The sequence below is a fragment of the Narcine bancroftii genome, chromosome 7 (genome assembly GCF_036971445.1).
Source record: "Narcine bancroftii isolate sNarBan1 chromosome 7, sNarBan1.hap1, whole genome shotgun sequence".
Taxonomy (NCBI): Eukaryota; Metazoa; Chordata; class Chondrichthyes; order Torpediniformes; family Narcinidae; genus Narcine; species Narcine bancroftii.
Window position 1 is genome coordinate 84504026 of NC_091475.1, and position 18589 is coordinate 84522614.

Below are 18589 nucleotides of genomic sequence, written 5' to 3' on the forward strand. Positions count from 1 at the left end.
TTGAGTACATGAGTTGGAATGTTATATTAGCACTATACATGATGCCTGTGACATCACATTTGAAGTATTGTTTACATTTTTGGTCACTACGCCATGTCATTGACCTTGAAAGGGAACAATAAATATTTGCAAGGATGTTGCTGGGACTGGAGGGCTGCTTGAATGACAAAGAGCAACTAGATGAGCTGGGATTTTCCTCCTGAGAACGTAGATAGCTGAGGGATGACCTAATGGAGATGCACAATGTTTGGAGAGATGTAGGGATGACAGTCCCGGGATCGGGTTACAGCAAAGGGAAAGATTTAAAAGACGCATGAGGGACAATTTTTTCAATGCAGAGGATGGTTGATTATTGACTGGACTTCGAGGAAAAAGCAACAGAGGCACAGTTACAAAGTTCAAAAGACATTATGACCAGTAAATGGGCAGGAAAGGTTTGGAGGGATTATGGGCTAAATGCAGGCAAATGGAACGAGTTCTGCTCGACAACTTGGTCAGCAAGGGCCTGTTTCATGGCTCTATGACACAGCAACAAAGGAGTTAAATATGAATTAAAAAACGTAATGCTGACCCCAAAGCCTCTGACTTGTCTGGTTAACGTATTCACTCTACTTTTGGGGGAAAATAAATGACTGAACTGAATAAAAGAAATGACTAACTAAAATGAAGAAAATGGACTGTGCTGGCAATTTAATGTAACCCCACAGAAAGAACATTGATTATCGGTAGTTAAAGTCCTCTTGTGTGAACACTTGGGTGTTCGTGGCTCACTATAAGTTAGAGATCTGCATGGATTTCCCCATGGCTAGTCGTGGTGGGAACTCATGTGAGGGCTGGAGTTTGGTAGGCCAGGCCACTCAGCACTGAGTATGGGCCTCTGCTGGGGATCGTGCATTGGGAGATGCCCGAATCCTGTGCATTCTCATCATCTCCCCATGTCTCCTTGCTTGGAAAAGGTGAGAATTTCAAAGGCCAGACATAAAGGGCAGCGTGGTGAGTGTAGCGGGCACAGTTACAGTGACACGATCTCGAATCCCATGGTGTCTTTGAGGAGTTTGTACATTCTCCCCGTGTCTGAGTGGGTTTCCTCCGGATGCTCCAGTTTCTTCCCACCCTTCAAAGAGGTTTGGGGGTTGTGGTGTAATTGGGAGGCATGGGCTCATGGGCCAGAAGGGCCTGTTTCTCTGCTGTATGTCTAAATTTTGAGTTCAAACATTGATGCTCTAATGCCCAGACTGGGGGAGAGCTGTTCAGCGGAAGAAAAAGGTGACCGCTTCCATCACGTCCAATAGGAGATGGAGAACAGAGGATGTGGGTAGTCTATTGATACACGGAGGACATATTGGCGGTATTCGACAATAGCCCAACTCTCAGAACTGAGTGAGGAACTGCTCTGCTGACCCTAGCTCATCCACCTCCAGGCAGCTGCCCCACACCAAGCCATGGGCATTTCATTGCATGATTGGAACACAGGAGAGCAAGGTTCCTCACAGTGTATGATCACCTTTAGCCCAGATTCCATTCATGCTTTCAATCCTGGAAATGGTTGATGAGTGCTAAGCAAGATGCCAGTAAACTCAGCAGGTAATCGGGGTCTATTTGTGGGAAAAGAAACTAAGTTTGTGGCTCAGACCATTGGTGAAGATGCCTGACAATGGGGCTTCGAGTCAGGGGTCAAATGTACTGGGGAAGGTGATGTTTGTCTCTGCATTGAAGTTCAGGTTGGTCACAAATTAGAAATGCAATATTATTGGATGAATATGGAATAGTGTGTTCACTTGTGTGTCTGGAGCTAGTCTTGCTTCGGGCTGTCATATGTTCATTTCCAAAAATACGATGCCATCCATTTATGCCAGAGGCTCTTGAGCCCTGTGTGCCGCTGAAATTTAACAATTGCATGGCTGATGAGGCTTAAAATCTGCAGTGATTTCACCTTACATATCATTGGGTGCCCTGGACCTTCTGGTGGAATATACTGAAGACATTCTAGTTGGCATATTAATTGATTTCTGTGACTTTCCTCCAGATGGGAAAGAGGAGGAGAAATGTGTTAGAGTTGGTGAGCTTGTGTGCAAATGGATGGGAGATGGGATTGATGGGATGACTGTGATTACCCATAGGGTCAAATAGTTTTCTTCTGTGTTATGTGCACTGGGAGATGCAAAGGTAGTTTTTATTGTAAAATTGGGAGTTTAGAAACAAAAAAGATTTCTAATAAATGCGACGCATTTGGGGTGGCTACTGTTCCCTTCTGCCTCTCCCCCCACCCTCTTATCAATGGGTGTGTCAATCTGCTCTTGAGGCTAGGAAATTCCCTTGTGATTTCCAATCAAGATTGTTTAAATAAGGGGAACAAATTTCATTTATCTACTCGAAGTGAGAAAGCAAAATAATTTATTTAGTTGCGAGTTAAAAAAAAATCTTCAAGTATCTTCATGCACGTCAATCGCAAATTCTTCTCAAAGCATTTCAGTCACCATCCGTTTGGTTTTGTGCACAGGATAATTTTGTGATCTGGGCAGGCATAGATTTGATGGTAGAAAAGAGTGCTTTGAAAATGTCTGTGATACAAGAATAGATTTTGTTTTGCTTCAGCTACCTGTGGATTTGAGTTGAAGAACAATGAGTTAATCAGGTCACTGAGTTGCTATGAAAAGGCACGTTGGCTTTGAAGGACAATTCTACCCTTCTAACTGTTGATAGAAGGACCCAAGGCTTACTGAGAGGTTAGGGAGGGTGTGGGAGGGGTGCAGGGTAGTTGGAAGAAGATTAATGCTCTTTTTAAAATAATTAACTTCATTTAATTTAGAATTAAATGCAGTTTATTATTATCTTGTCACAAGTGCTGTTGCAATTGAGTAAAGGTCAAAAAGAGTGCCTGAAGCTTATCTTGCCAGGGAGCCAATAATACCATCATATTCATGAGCTGGAGTCATTGAAGGGACAGCCAGCTTTAATCTTAGTTGTTCTAATAATTGTTGCCAAGGATTCTGGGATTAACGTATGTTAGATGTCACATCCTGAAAGCATTTATAGACTCTAGTTTAAAATAGGCAAATTTGGCTCCCAGACATCAGCAGCAAGATGATCTCCCACATGATATTTTGTGTTCAGTTTGAGTTGATCACACGACCAGCAGTAGAAAAATTCCAATATTTGGTGATTTTAATGCATTTCCATTGTGAAGGTTTTTTGCAGTTTGTTGGCTATTGTTTCACAAACCTCTTCTGTAAATGGAAAATAAATGTTTCTTTGGAAATGAGAAGTGGAAAAAAAAATGAAATTAAAGAAGCATCTTCGGACTCTCCAGATCTCACATCTGAATTGCACCATTGAAAGTGGAGACCTCGATAGGTTTAAACTGCTTCCTTCAATATGCTTGGTTTCTGAATCATTTCTGTTCCACGATTACACTGGATCATGAGATTAACTGGTACAAATCCCAGCAGCGTGGGGGTGAATAAATTTGAGTCTTCAGACTCTTTAAGGAAGGAATCTGTAATAACAACCCAATGACAACAATAAGCTTTTTGCCAGATTTGATTAAAGGACACAATGTTACTGATGGCCATAGCAAATGTGGAAATATTAAAAGAAATTGACCAAGATGCCAGTTGGAGTCTGTGAAGAGAAAAACAGAGTTGGTGGTTTGTCTTAGTCACTGTATCAGAACTGGGAAAAGAAAAACAAATATGAGGGTGCAAAGAAAGGCAAGAGAAAACAAAAAAGGAAAGGCCTGTGCCAGGGGGAGAGGTTAATTGGTGAAAAGTGATGATCTATGACCAAACTCCTTCACTTTGCATGATCATTCCCTTTCCTGCACTCTGCCCTGTCGCAAAATCCTTTTTTATTATCTCCTCCTCTTCCTCTCCATCACAGAATATGCTTCCCTATCTTTTTCCTGTTTTGACTTGCAATGTTAACTTGCTTTCTTTTTCCACAGATGCTACCTATTCTGCCGTGCATTTCACAGTGAGAAAGAACGATTACAGATTCAGTCAGATTCTGAGTAAGTTCCTTTAAATCTTGCTTTCTGTATTTTTATTCGAAGCTAATTTGATGTAGGTTACAGAGCCAGGACTGTGTGACTGAAAGAAAACCTGTTCAAACGTGCTCTTGATAATACTTTTGAGACTGTAGTGCATTTGAGGCAGGTTGATGGTAGATGGTATTTTGAATTTGATGTGCCGCTTCCTCAAGGTAGAGAATCTGAACTCTGAGCAGGTTGGGAAAAGAACGGAATCATTTTCTCCCAACTGTCAACTCTTTGTAATGGGAGCTCTGGGTGTGAAACCTTTTAAAGGGCATATACCAAACATGTTGATAGATATGTGATCTTCAACCTATAAATCTCCTACATCCTGATGGAGACTACTGTTCCATTCAATATTGTGCTCTGGTGTGATCTGAAAAATCTTGAAAAGGGAAGCAGAAATTCATGCAACCATGTTGTGAGTCGATGAATGTCATGAAACTGCTTAAATAGCAGTTTCTTTTATTGTTGCCAGTGTCTTTCAGTCAGCTGCGATGCTGTTGGTTACTGTGTCTGATACAGATCTTGAGAGGTCTTGACTTGATGGATCCAGAGAGGACATTCCCCTTTGTGGAATAACCTAGAATTAGGAATCACTTCAGAAAAGAGAGGTTCTTTTCTCTCACTTTGTGCAACACAGGTTTTTGAAACACTTTCTCAGTTGCTTCCAGTAGAGTTTATATAAATGTTTTAATGCAGGAGGCAAATGGCTGCCTGATGAGCAAGGGGGTAACAGATCCCCAGCGATAGTTGGGATGCTGAGATTAAAAGGAGATCTCAACCCTTCCTTATTGAAAGGCAGAACAAGCTGAAACAACACAATAAGTGCCCAGTTCCACTCCTAACTCATGTTTGTACACTCTTTTAACAAAATCCCATATCAGAAGCTTGAGTTCAGAAACCAGTGTGGTCCTGATCCTGTGTTCTGAATGAAAAGATGATCTGCTCTTTCCATCAGAAGTAAAAGATCTCATGGCAATATTCCAAAGCAGAGCAGGGTACCCTGGCTAGGATTTGTCCCTTGCTCAATATTTCAGTAAGAAAAACAAATCATTTGATCTTTGTCATGTTGTGGGAACTTGCTTCTTTTCTCTCATTATGGCAATTAATACACTTCAGAATTACTTCCTTGAGTATGAAGTACTTCAGTGCATGTACTTTACAAATGCAAATCTGTCTTCCTTTTGTATCGCGACATCCCGAAGAGATCACTTCACTGAACGTGGATATTCCAGTCGAATGGTGATCTGTGATTCAAAAGTGTGCAAGAGATGAAAACTTTCACTGCATTTTAAAAAGTGTCCAGAAGAACACTTGGGAGAATCATGGCCTGCAAGAGCTAAGGAATGGGACGACCTAACCTCCATTTTTGTCTAGCCAAATGGATGCTTCCTGTGCTGTCAATAAATACAATTCTATGATTTCAAAATTCAGAATATTGATCAATGGATTTCTCCCCAGAGAAGAACCAGGGCTGGTGACTGTACAAAGGATGAGAAGGGGCACAGTCCACTTTAAGTACAACAGCATTACGTTAAAGACTGCATGACCTGATAGATCCAACAATAAAGCAAATTAAGAGTCCCACTGTAATGTTTCAGTCAAACCCAGTTAATATCAATGAGCGATAAATCTCTTGATTTAGTTCATGTTTAAGTCTATTTCCTGTCCCTTAAGTGAACCTTTTACTGGTTTGAATTGCAGACAGTGGCTCCTGCTAATACTCTGACTGGTTTCAGGAGTACAGGAAGGTATCAGATTGAGGAAGTCATTCAACGTAGTATGCTGCAGATTCTCTGCCCCCTCACACTTGGGTTATTAGTCAGAGTTGTTTAGAAAAGATCTCAACCACCACTGCAGGCTTTCAAAAATAAAGTGATCTGCAAATATAGGGCATCACTCTTCACAGTACATAGTGGATCACGTGAAAACAGGAACAAGAGTTTGGCAAAGCAGAGATGATGATTGGAATCATTTCTTCATAATAAAGCAAATAGAAATTTTTACCAGTCCTCAGCAAAAACCTTGAGGTGTTCGACAATTTTAGACATGAAACTCAAATACTGTAATATTTTTGTATTTAAAATCCAGTGGAGAAAGTTGCAGTGAAGAACTGCCAATAGATAATTAAGTGACAAACTGGACTGGGGGGCGGGTGGAGGGTCTCAAATGGCATATTTCTCCTTTGAAATGTAAATGCTTGTGTTTCTTTACTCTTTCAATGAAGTTACTTTTTAAACCCTGCAATGTACCCACGGCATGTCACCAGCAAAGAACAGTGAATGCTGGAAACTCACAGCAAATCAGGGGAAAGCAGCAGAGTTCATATCTCAGGTGGAAGACTCTTTGACTAAAATGTTCACTCTGATCTTTCTTTCACAGCCGTTCTTTGTCCTGACGAGTTTTCCCAGTATTTACTTCAAATTTTCAGCACCTGCAGTTTTGTTTTGGATTTTCATAACCAATGAAGTGCAATTGAAGTGTAAAGTGGGAAACAGACCCATTTCTTACAAACTCATGCCACAATATGCAGACTGTTTCTGTGTTGTTAATTGAAAGATAGCGTTTAGCATAGCTACCACGGTTAACTTCATGGGATATCTTGCATCTGTTTGGAAACAGATGGGACCATCGTTTAAAGTTTCAGTTGAAAGATGAATCACAGCATCACAGCTCTCCCATCGTACTGGAGTGTCAGCTCTGAATTTGATGTTTGGGTCTCTCAAGAAGCTTGTGACCTTTGCTCCGAGGCAAGCATGCTGCCCACTGAACCACAGCTGACACTTGTGGTTAAAGGAGGGTTTTCACTTGCCCTGATATCTAGGTCAATACACAGCTTTCCCACTGAATGAACAAAGACCCATCTCCAGTTTATTCCCTGAGGAGACATCAGAAGAAAAAAATATTACACGAGACATCAAGTCAGGCTTCAATCAGCAAACACGTCATAAAATTGTAACCGAAAAAGTTACAGATGTAACGTACTATCCAAATCTGCAAAGGTTCAGCCAGCTTATTTTGTGACAGCGAGCAATAAATAGAACTTAGGAAGTGAATCACAATTGTGTGTTAAGTTGCAAAGAAAATTAGCTCCTTTTCTTGTCTTTTAAATTTTGGAAGATCAGTGTTTCCAAACTAGAAACCATAGCATTGAATTACCAGCATGTGTTCTTATTACCAAGTCTCCTGTTTTGGGTTAGAATGTCCGTTTGTGGGCAGTAAGGCAATTATTCCTCTCTTGTTTTTTGTCTTATCACTTGAGATTGTAACAGGGCAAGGATCTTGGGATACTTCAGAGAAATTCTCTGGGCTTCTTTTATTGCAGAACTTGATGTCATGCTTTAAATTTTTATTTTAACAAAACCTATTCAACAATTTGCTGCACGGGGTGGTTAAGAAGGTGTGTGGTGTACTGGGCTTCATTTATCAGGAGAATTGAATTCAAGAGTCGCGAGGTAACATTGCTGCTCAATAAAACTTTGTTGAGACCACACTTGTCATTTTGCATTCAGGTCTGGTTGCCACATTGCAAGTTGGATGTGGAAGCTTAAGAGAGGGTGCGGGATAAATTTACTGGGATGTTGTCTCGATTGGAGAATGTGCCTTATGAAGAAAGGTTTTTAAAAAAAAATATTTTGAATTTTTCAAATTATACATGCATTCACATTCAAAATTCATATACAGCATATTAATATATACCCATTTGACATGATGGCTATTAAAACCCAATTCTAATCTACCTCCCCACCTCTCTCCACCGAAATAAAAAAAGTCCCCAAAAAGAAATTGAAAAAGAGCTCAGATAGAAAAATAGAAAGATACGTCTTAGAACTATCATCTAAACTGGAAGAATTTATTTTTCTTGACTTTCCTGTCAGTATGAATGTTATAAATACAAAAAAAAGCAAGTTAAAATTACAACATTATGTTGTCAGATTACATTATTACTTCTTATCGTCAATGGGCTTGATCTTACAATATTGTATCTCATATTAATCATTATATCTCTTATCATTATATTAAACATTCAAAAACATCATTTCACAAATATAGGTTCCATATTTTCAAAAATATAATGTAAGGTATCTATTTATTACCTCAAATAATGTACAACTTCATCTTCTTCCATTTCAGAACCTATATAATCATTTATTTTTGGAAGATTTTGCTAAAATAACTTATAAATTCTTTTTAAAATGTATTAATCTTAACCATTTCATCAAAAGCCATTTATTCAAAATCTTATTTCTCTTCTCCCCAACTTCTTTAATCCAGTAAAGTTAACTCTTCTTAAGCATCTGTAACCAAAAAGAAAGTAAAAAGAAAAATGTAATATTTTTGTAATAAATATGTTATAAAATTATAGGCTGGATAGCAAGTACCTTTTTCCGAGGGTGACAATGGCCAATACCAGGGGACATCAGTTTAAGGTGAGTGGAAGAAAGTTGTGGGGAGAGATCAGAGCTAAGCTTTAATACAGAGACTGGAAGGTGCATGGAATGCATTGCCAGGGGTGGTAGAGGTTGTTACAATAGGGAATTTTAAAAGACAGATCAGGGGCGGGCAACCTTCTACCGTCCGTGGGCTGGATAGTGTATCAGTAGTTGAATGGTGGGCTGCACTGATCCTGCCAGTAATTTTTAAAAAAAGTAATTTCAACCATTTCTTGCTTGGGGTCTCTTGGCTAATGATATAATTAGGGGACGCCGTCTTAAAATTCAAGATGGTGGCACAACAATAGAAGATTAAAAAAAAATACTGCTGCATTTATTCTGCTAAAAATATATTTTTAAACTTGCTTTACCTCAGCAATTGATCCCCTGTGAGGTAAGAATTAAGTCAGGGTGTACCAGGGCAGTTTCTTTTCAATGTTCCTCTCCCCCTCCCTCCACTTATTTGCAGCTCGGCCTTTTCTGCTTCTCATCACGCTTTCTCCATCTTGAAATACACCCACTCATGCTGAATGAAGTGCAAAATCCCTGGCACGGGGTATGCATCAGGCTTGCCATGGTTTTCCGTGGTGACTTTCACCAGCGCTGCCGGAAATGAGCTTGGACAGCTCACATTGCTGGCCACCAAAGCGATGGTAGCTGCCTGCCTGTCTATTTTATTGGTCGTCCCCCTGCCAAATAGTAGGAGCCCTGTTGCTTGGCTATGGCGCGCATGAGCCCTGACGGGCTGCAGTGCAGGGAAAGATTTTTGCATTCAGTTGCCGGCCGGACAAATGTGGATCACTGGCTGGATCTGGCCTGCGTTGCCCATCCCTGACTTAGATAGTCACATGGATGCAAAAAATATAGAGGGAAGGATTAGATTGATGGTGGAAATGGTTTATATATGTTGGCACAATATTGTGGTTTAAAGGGCCTGTATTGTGCTGTACTGTTCTATGTTCTATTAATTATAATTGCCCTGGCCCAGCATATTATATAAGTAACTTGGCTCTTAGAATCTTTTTATTTTAGGTGACAGTAAGTTTAGCTTTACTCGGGGGGAGGGGGGAGGCAAGCACTAATGCCAGGATTCAACAGGAAAATTACTTTGGTCTGTGAATTCATTTTTGAAGATACCCCAAGTAAAAAGGAAATCGTCTTCACAGTGGAGAGTTTGGGGTAGCACAAACCTTGGATGCTAAATGTGGAGAGTTGGCACCTTCTCCCTGTGACCGCATGGGTTTCTCCAGGTTCTCCAGTCTTTACTCACCTCCCAGAGACGTGCTGGGAGATTAATTGTCCGGTAGGCTAATAACAAAAAGGAATCCAAGAAAATTGCTGGGCAAGTATGAAAGTAAATTGTGAGAAATCAGTTGAGGAAAAATGGGATTAATGTCATTGCTTCCCTCAAGAACAAACATGAACCAAAGGGGCAAAAGTTCCCGTTGTAGCCGAGGTTAAGCTCTGAGATTTATTGAGGCTGGAAAGGCTCCTTTTATACAGTTGGAGTTCCCGCCGTTTTTTTGATTGGTTGACATATCAGCTGCATGAATAACAATAGTGGGTGGGGACATTCTTGCATGGGAAAACCCTTCTTCCCCAGCCTGTTATTGATCGGTTAGCTGGGTAGCTTGGCCAGTGCCATTTTAGGGCTGCTGGTCTCGTACTGCTCCAGCTTCCAACCGCGCTGGTTTGCTGCATTAAGGGACACGCTACTGTTTACCTCCGCACAATGTGCCGGCTCGATCTCCATGGTGGCGGGCCACACATGACCGCCCCCTCCCCCTGCAGAACTGGCGCTACAGTTCATAGTGTCCTTGGATGCAGTCCCCAATGTCTGCGGTGAAAACCTCTGGTTTGCCACCGATGTCAAGTTCGAAGGTGGCAAGGGGACCATGAGTGGAGTTCTGTAGATGAGCTCGGTGAAGGATGTGAGGAGGTCTTCCTTTGGGGCTGTATGAATACCCAGCAGTGACTGTGGCAGTTCGTCCACCCAGTTGGGGCCCTTGAGACTGGTCATAAGGTCAGCCTTGAGGTGCCTGTGGAAGCGCTCCACCAACCCGTTGGACTGCGGGTGGTATGCTGTTGTGTGGTATAGCTGAGTGCCCCACAGGGTGGCCATGTCGGTCCACAGGCTGGGGGTGAATTGTGCACCTCTGTTGGAGGTTTTGTGGCGTGGTAGTCTGAACCTTGCTACCCAGGACGAGACGAGTGCCTTGGTGCAGGTTCTGGTGGATGTGTCAGCCAGGGGGATTGTTTCTGGCCCACTGGGTGAAATAGTCAACCACTGTGAACATGTAGCAGAAACCCTGTGAGACTGGTAAGGGTCCCACTATGTCCATGTGATATGGTCAAACCTTCTTTCCATTGACTTGGAAGGGTGCGGGGGGGGGGGGTTCCTTGGTGTGCCGCTGTACCTTGGCTGTTTGGCACAGCGTGCACGTCTTGGCCCACCCACTGACTTGTTTCCGCAGTTCTTGCTGGCCACCAACCAGACTGTGGTCCTGATTGATGGATGTGCTACCATGTGGATGGAGTGAAAAACTCGTCGCCTCCATACCATTGGGACGATAGGTCAAACCTGCCCAGTGGTCACGTCACACAGGAGGGTAGTGTTACCTGTGCCGACTGGGATGTCCTGAAGCTGCAGCACTGTGACGGCGGTCCTGTACTGAGATATCTCGTCGTCCTGCTTGTGTGCCTCTACCAGTGCCACGAAATCCAGTCCATTAGCCAGAGAGTGGATGCTCTGTCACGACAAGGCGTCCGCGACCACATTGTCTTTCTCAAAATGTGCCTTACCTTGGTGAAATCTCTGCTGGCGGGCTGACCAGGGGTCGAAGATCTTGGCCAGGGCGAGTGTCAGTGGCTTGTGGTCCATGAAAACCTTTCCCTCTAGGAAGTACCGGAAGTGGCAGATGGCTAAGTACAGCACCAGTAGCTCTCTGTCGAAAGCACTGTCGTTTAGCTCAGGGGCCCGCAGATGTTTGCTAAAGAAAACTAGCAAACGCTAACTTCCTTTTATCTGTTACCCCAGAACTCCACCAATCGCAGTTCCCGAGACATCGACCGTGAAGGCTGTGGGTGTGTCTGATGTGTGGTGGGCCAGGAGTGCAGCATTAGCCAGAGCTTCCTTCACTTCCATGATCGCTTGTCAGGAATTGTCATCCCAGGTTAAGTCCTTCACCTTGCCAGTCATCAGGGTGAAGAGTGGATGCATAGTTCGAGCTGTTGCGGGGATGAATCTGCAATAAAGGTTGACCATCCCCACAAACTCCTGCAGTCCTTTTGACGTACTGGGCCTCGCAAAGTGGCGGATAGCCTTCACCTTGCTGGATAGTGGTGTGGCCCCAGATTTGGTAATCCTGTGGCCCAGGAAGTCAATCGTGCTCAGCCTGAACTGGTATTTAGCCAGGTTGATAGTAAGGCCAAACTCACATAGGTGACTGCAGAGGGTTCGGAGGTGTTGTAGATGTTCCTGCCGGTTTCTGCTCGCCACCAGGATATCATCTAAGTAGACGAAGGTGCCACCCAGGTCTCAACCCACCATGTCCATCAGTCGCTGGAAGGTCTGTGCCGCGTTCTTGAGCCCAAATGGCATCCTCAGGAATTCAAACAGCCCAAATGGCATGATGATGACCATCTTGGGGATGTCGTCAGGGTGCACCACGATTTGGTGGTACCATCGCACTAAGTCCACTTTGGAGAAGATCGTCACTCCATGCAGGTTTGCCGCAAAGTCCTGGATATGCAGCATGAGGTAACAATCTGGAGTGGTGGCCTCGATAAGCCGACGGTAGTCGCTGCATGGTCTCCATGCCCCAGATGCTTTTGGCACCATGTGCCGGGTAGAAGCCCATGGACTGTCCAACTGTCGATTGATGCCTAACTCCTCGAGCTTGTGGAACTCTTCCTTGGCCAGTTGGAGCTTCTCTGGGGGAAGTCATCTCACCCTTGCATGGTGAGGTGGAACCTTGCTAAGGATGTGATGTCTGATGCCATTTCGAGGCACCTCCATGAACTGAGAGGAAAGGATTGCCGGGAGCTCGACCAGCACCTTGGAGAACTCATCGTCGAAGCTGTGGATGGAGTCCAGGTGCAGTGCCAGGAGCCCAGCGCCCTTCAGCGTGAAGGTTTGGAATGTCTTCGCGTGCACAAGTCTCTTGTCCTTAAGGTCAACTAGGAGGCTGTGGGCCCGCAGGCCGAGGAGTGGCTGTTCCTCTGTGGCCAGCATGAACACACATGAGAAGTGACTGCCTCTGAACTGCAGTTCGGCCCTATGCGTGCCTTAGGTCCATATGCTGTTGTTGTTGGCAGCCCTCAACACGGGGTCCGCTTGCCTGCATCTAGTGTCCAAGCCTGTCGGGGGAATCATGCTGACCTTCTCTTCTCTATCCACTAAATAAAGTCTACTGAAAAGGCGATCCCATATGTACAGGAGGCTCTCTCGATGGCTAGCCACTGAGACCATCAGCAACAGCTGACCTTATTGTTTCCCTGGACTCGCAGGGCGAACAGCATCAGCGGGCCTCTGAGCCCCATCTTTGGTGGTAGAAGCACCATCTCCCCTTGGACTCGTTCCTGCCACTCCTTTTCAGGACCTGCCTTGGACTGGTTGCGAGACTTTGTGACAAGTCCTACGGTAGCTGAGCACTTCTGTTTCTGCTTCCACAGAATTTTTACCCATGCTGCAACTTTCTGGGGGTCACTGAAATCCACATCAGCCAGGAGCAGTTGGATGTCCTCAGTCAATTGCTCCAACATGATGCAGGGCTTATGGTCTCCCAGGAGGGACAGTATCTCGTTCATTAGTGCTGACGGGGATCTGTCCCCTAGCCCATCTGGGTAGAGTAGCCAATCCCCCCTCTCTCTCTCGCCGCGAGAGCCTGAAGGTCTTGGTTAATAGCTCTTTGAAGGTAGTGTAAGTACCTTCTGATGGTGGACTATGGATGAAGTTAGCCACTCTGTCTGCAGTCTCTGGATCCAGGGCGCTGACCATGTGGTAATACCATGTGGTCTCAGACGTGATGCCCCAAATCTGGAACTGAGCCTCAGCCTGATCGAACCATGTGCTGGGTCGAACTGTCCACAAGGTCGGGAGCTTGAGGCTGGCTGCACTGATCGCTGCTTTGCTATCCATCGCTGGGTTTAGATTCGATCTAAACCATCGAGGTCACCAATTGTAGCCGACTGCGATGAAGAAACACGCACACTCAGAGTTTTTTTGAGGAACAAACATGAACCAAAGGGGCAAAAGTTCCCATTGTAGCCGAGGTTAAGCTATGAGATTTATAAAGGATCCTTTTATACAGTTGGAGTTCCCACCATCAGTTTGATTGGCTGACACACGTGCTGCATGAGTAACAACAGTGGGCGGGAACATTCTTGATATGAATACTCTTCTTCCCCAGCCTGTTATTGATCTGTTAGTTGGGCAGCTTGGTCAACGCCATTTTAAGGCTGTACTGCTCCAGCTTTCAACCGCGCTGGTTCACTGTGCTAAGGGACGTCTCACAGTGTGTTATGTTGCTGTTTATAACCGCACGACGTGCCGGGTCGATCTCCGCGGTGGTGGGCCGCCACACTGTGATATTTTATGTGGTAAATTATGAAAATCTCCAAACTTCTGACTAGTGAAAACAGAAATGCTGGAGGAACTCGGCAGGTCTTCAACGTCCATGGGAGGTAACGATCTCTAACCAACATTTCTGATCTGAACCCTTCTTCAAGGTATGAGTAGAAAACAGGCAGACAGCTGAATAAAGAGACAGGAGGAGAAGGGAAGAAAGGGCTGGGGGTGAGGGCGAAGCACAGGCCAGCGGACAAAAGGTAATAATTGGGTTTGGATAAAGACAGGAGAGGAAAGGTGAGTATTGATTGCCGGTGGGATGGGAGGGGGGCTAATGGAAACCAGAGAAGCCAATGCTAATGCCATCTGGTTGGACAGGGCATCCTCCAACAAGATGCCATTAACATTGACCTCACCTTCCCTTACCCTTTCCTTTCCTCCAGCCCTGTATTCACAGAACCCCCCCACTTCCCAGCAATCAATTCTCACCTTTCCTCTCCCGTCCGTCCTCCTATCCAAACCCAATTATCGCCTTTTTTCTGTTGCCCTGTGCTTCTCACCCGCCCTTTCCTCTCTTCTCCCCAAGCCTTTTTCTTCAGATGCCTGCCTGCTTTCAGGGCTCATGCCTGAAACATCAGTTATATGCCTTTACCTCCTGTGGATGGTGCAAAACCTGCTGAGTTCCTCCTGTTTTTATTTGTGATGTTTTATGGTGTTTGAATGAAATATCAATGGTTTGATATTTTATCAGTTTTTATGTAATTAATTAAAATCCTCTTTAAAATATGCCTTTTATGAACAAAGACAATGGCAAATATCTACATTGTTATATTTAAGCTTCTTCACTGCTGCAAAGTCTCAAATGTGTTGGCATGGGAAGGAGGGATCTGATTATATAACAAAGATAACTGAAATATTTAAAAAATCCAGCTGCTGTTATTATCTAAATGCTGTTGATGAAATTCCATGCAGGCTCAGGTTTGCAGGCATAGTGTTATTTTTATTTAGACTGTAACTTCTTCCTCTCTACTCTCTAAATTGTGGTCCCAGCTGTTCTGTGATTCAACGCGTACATGGGCATTTTGGAAGCTGAGGTAATCCTAAACTCACCTTTCTCTTCCATCCTTGCAGGTCATTTACCCCTGTGTAGTATTGAAAGAACGTTGCTCCACTGCAAAACCTCTTTGAGGGATGCGTGCCCTGAAGAGGTTCTCCTCTTTTTGAAGGGTGTTCTTTGAGAGCCGCTTTCACAGGTCCTCTCTGCACTCCCTGCTGCTCTCAAGCTCTAGGTGCTCATAACATCTTTAGATTCTGTTCGCCACCCCCATCTCTCCCCTTCCCCTATCTCTATGTCTCCTTTCTTTTAGGCCTGTCTCTAGCCGCTTCCAGGTGTTCGGACACAGATAACGCGCCGGCAGACACAGCTGGGGATGTGCAGCTGGGACATTTAGGTGGCTACGGAGAAGACACCTATCTGTCACCTGAACGAGCCGGCTGAAGGAGAGTCACGTCCAAGCGAATGCAGCTCTATGGACTGTCTGTGTCCTGTGAGCAGATTTAGGAAACTCACTTCTGTACCTATAGAGAAACTCTTCACTGATTTCAACCCTTGACATGCACCCAACAGGGAAATCACTTTAAGAAAGCATACATTCGGGGCATCACATTTGCAGAAAGCAAAGGATGGCAAAAGACATTTAAAAAAAAAATACAAACTTTGTTTGAAGTGCTGGCTGGCACCGCGGATGGGAAAATGGTGACCGTTGCTAATGAACTGCAAGCCTCTGTATTACGTATATCAGAGTACATCTGTTAGTATGGTAATGAACGAATGGCCATCACTAACGTAGGTAAATCAAATTATATTGAGGAGTGTTAATAATTTCTTGACTGTTTTCCTCATTGCGTTGAAATGTCTTGTATGTACGTGCACCATTTGTAGACCCCGGGTTTCTCTAGTCATTGCTGCGTTCGTGTTCAGGTGCAAGAGAGGATGCTCCTTGATCAATCCTCATCTTTTCTCTCCTGTATTACAACTCCTGTCCAATTATGGTATTTTGCTTATTGGCTTGTGTTTTTCCCCTGCCCTCCTCCCCCAGCCTTTTTGTTCAGGTGCCCGACTACTTTTTGCTCACATCTTGAAGAGGGGCTTAGGCCCGAAACATTGGTTATTCATCTTCCCCTCCCAAGGACATTGCATGACCCAATGAGTTGCTCCAGCATTGTTGTATTTGTTATGAAAGAATGTGCTCAGTTCAGCAGTATAAGGAAGGAAAGATATTTCATCGAGGGGAAATGGAACAGCTAATCTTCTATAACTAGAACATTGGAGCCTCCACAAATCTGCTACGGATGGGTGTTGACATTTAGAGAAATCGGAGTTATAGAATCATTCAGCAGAGAACCAGTCCTTTAGCCTCAATGAGTGCACACTGACCATCAGGTGCCATTTGCATGAATCCTACTTCAATCCCATTTTCTTCTCTCCACATGCCCATCAACCGTATTAGTCTTCTGCACACTAGGAACGATTTAGAGTGGGCAATTAACCAGCCAACATGCACAGATTTGGGACGTGCGAGGAAACCTAAGCACCCGGGGTAACCCATGTGTGCAAATTGCAACCAGGCTGGGTTTAGACCTGCGATGTTGCTGCGGAGAGGTAGTGGCTCAACTAGGGCACCACTGTACCATCCCTTTTTCATGGAGACAGATAATTTACTGAGTCTCACTGTATCTGATGACTTCTCCTTGACTGAACAAATTTAACATTGTGCAAAAGAATCTTTACCCTTGCTCAATCTCCAGCCTGAAAGAGAATAGGGATATGAGTGCTCAATTCTTGCATCTCACATTCCAATAATGGCACTGGTGCAGGTGATGCTCAGTGTTTCTGAGACACTTGCCGGGATGTGTTGCTTACTGCGCCAAGCTGATCCACAGACAATGCAATAGCTCTAACTCTCCACTCCGCCCTAACCCCCCAAGAGAACAATACCTCACACACCAGGCTGTTGTTCATTGACTTCATGCCAGCATTCAACATAATTTTACCTCAGGGGAAGGTGGATGAACTGCCTTCGCTGGGACTCATTAGCCCTCTGTGCGACCGGATCCTGGAATTTTTGACTTTAAAAACCAGTCTGTTGGAGTTGGCAGCAAAACCTCAAGTCCCATCACGCTCAGAATTGGCACACTTCAGGGCTGTGTGCTCAGCCTGCTAGTGTTCACGACGCTAACTCATGACTGTACCACCAGGTTCAGCTCCAACAGCATCATCAAGTTTGTGGATGACACATCAGTGGTTGGCCTCAAGTCAGCTAACAGAGAGGAGGATAAAAGATTTATACAGTGGTACAAGGCTTGTACAACCTGAGTATCAATGAGACAAGACAGAGGAGATGATTGTGGACTTCAAGAGGCCAATGGACCACTCCCCATCACATATCAATGGTTCCACGATATAAAGATTGGGGAACATAAAGTTCTTTGGCATCTATTTAAAGAATGACCTATCCTGGACCTACAACACCTCCTCATTAGTCAGGAAGGAAAGGAGATTGAGGAGGCCAGGGCTACTGGCCACCATCCTAATAATGTTCTGGAGGAGAACAAGAGTGAGGGCTCCAGCTGGGTGCATCACAATGTGGTATGGTGGCTGCAAAGCATCAGATCAGACATCAGTATGGAGGGGGATGAAAACTGCTGAGAAAATCACTAGATGAATCAGAGAGCGGTGCTTAATGAGGGCTTGGAGAATCATTGAGAACTCTTAGGATCCAGCCTGCAGTATCTTGGAGAAACTTCCTTCAGGTACAAGAGCATAAAAAAAACCACGACTGCCAGGCTGGGAAATAACTTCTTTCCACAGGTGGTGAGATTGTTGAACATCCCTTAAAATCCATAAATTATTTTTATAAATATTTATTTTCAATCACTATGTATTTTTGTCATTTGTGTGGAGGGTGCACTGTGTGCTTGTACTTTGGGCTGGAGATGTGCTGTTTCATTGGATTGTATAGGTACTAGCAGATGAACTTAAAATTTTATATGAGATATCTGAGGCATGTTGTAAAATAGTTCAATTCAAATATTGATGAAGCTGATCTGGTGTCCAGTCCATATTGGTATCTTGTGAGGGGGAAATGGCAACTACTTCAAGCAGGCTGCTAACTGCTAGAGTCTTCATAACAAGGAACATTTAAGAGTTAGGACCTTGCAGATGCTGTGTGTTTCACACATTTGGTGTTGCACTGAAATGAGTGAATCATGAAAGTCTACAAATGATTGAAGTAAAAATGCTGGAGGAACTCACCTGGTCTCGCAGCGTCTATAGGAGGTAAAGATATATTACCGATGTTTCAGTCCTGACCCCTTCGTCAATGAATAAGTGAAAAGCAGGAAGGCATCTGAAGATTGGCAGGAGGAGTCATCCAAACCAATAGTCAAAAGATATTAATTGGATTATGATAGGAGGAAAGGTGAGAATTGATTTTGGCTCTCTGAGTGCCATGCTCTGTGTGCCATGATTGTTGGACTTAAAGCAGAATATGT

The 18589-nt window shown here is 44.1% G+C and overlaps 1 protein-coding gene across 3 annotated transcripts in view; it reads left to right on the forward strand.

Moving 5' to 3' along the window:
- Positions 1–18589, forward strand: part of LOC138739094 (Krueppel-like factor 12) — a 302609-nt gene that overhangs the window by 83961 nt on the left and 200059 nt on the right. For all 3 annotated transcript variants that reach the window (XM_069890563.1, XM_069890565.1, XM_069890564.1), the window contains exon 2: positions 3944–4009. The gene's annotated coding sequence lies outside the window, so the exon portion shown is untranslated. The remainder of the gene's footprint in view (positions 1–3943; positions 4010–18589) is intronic.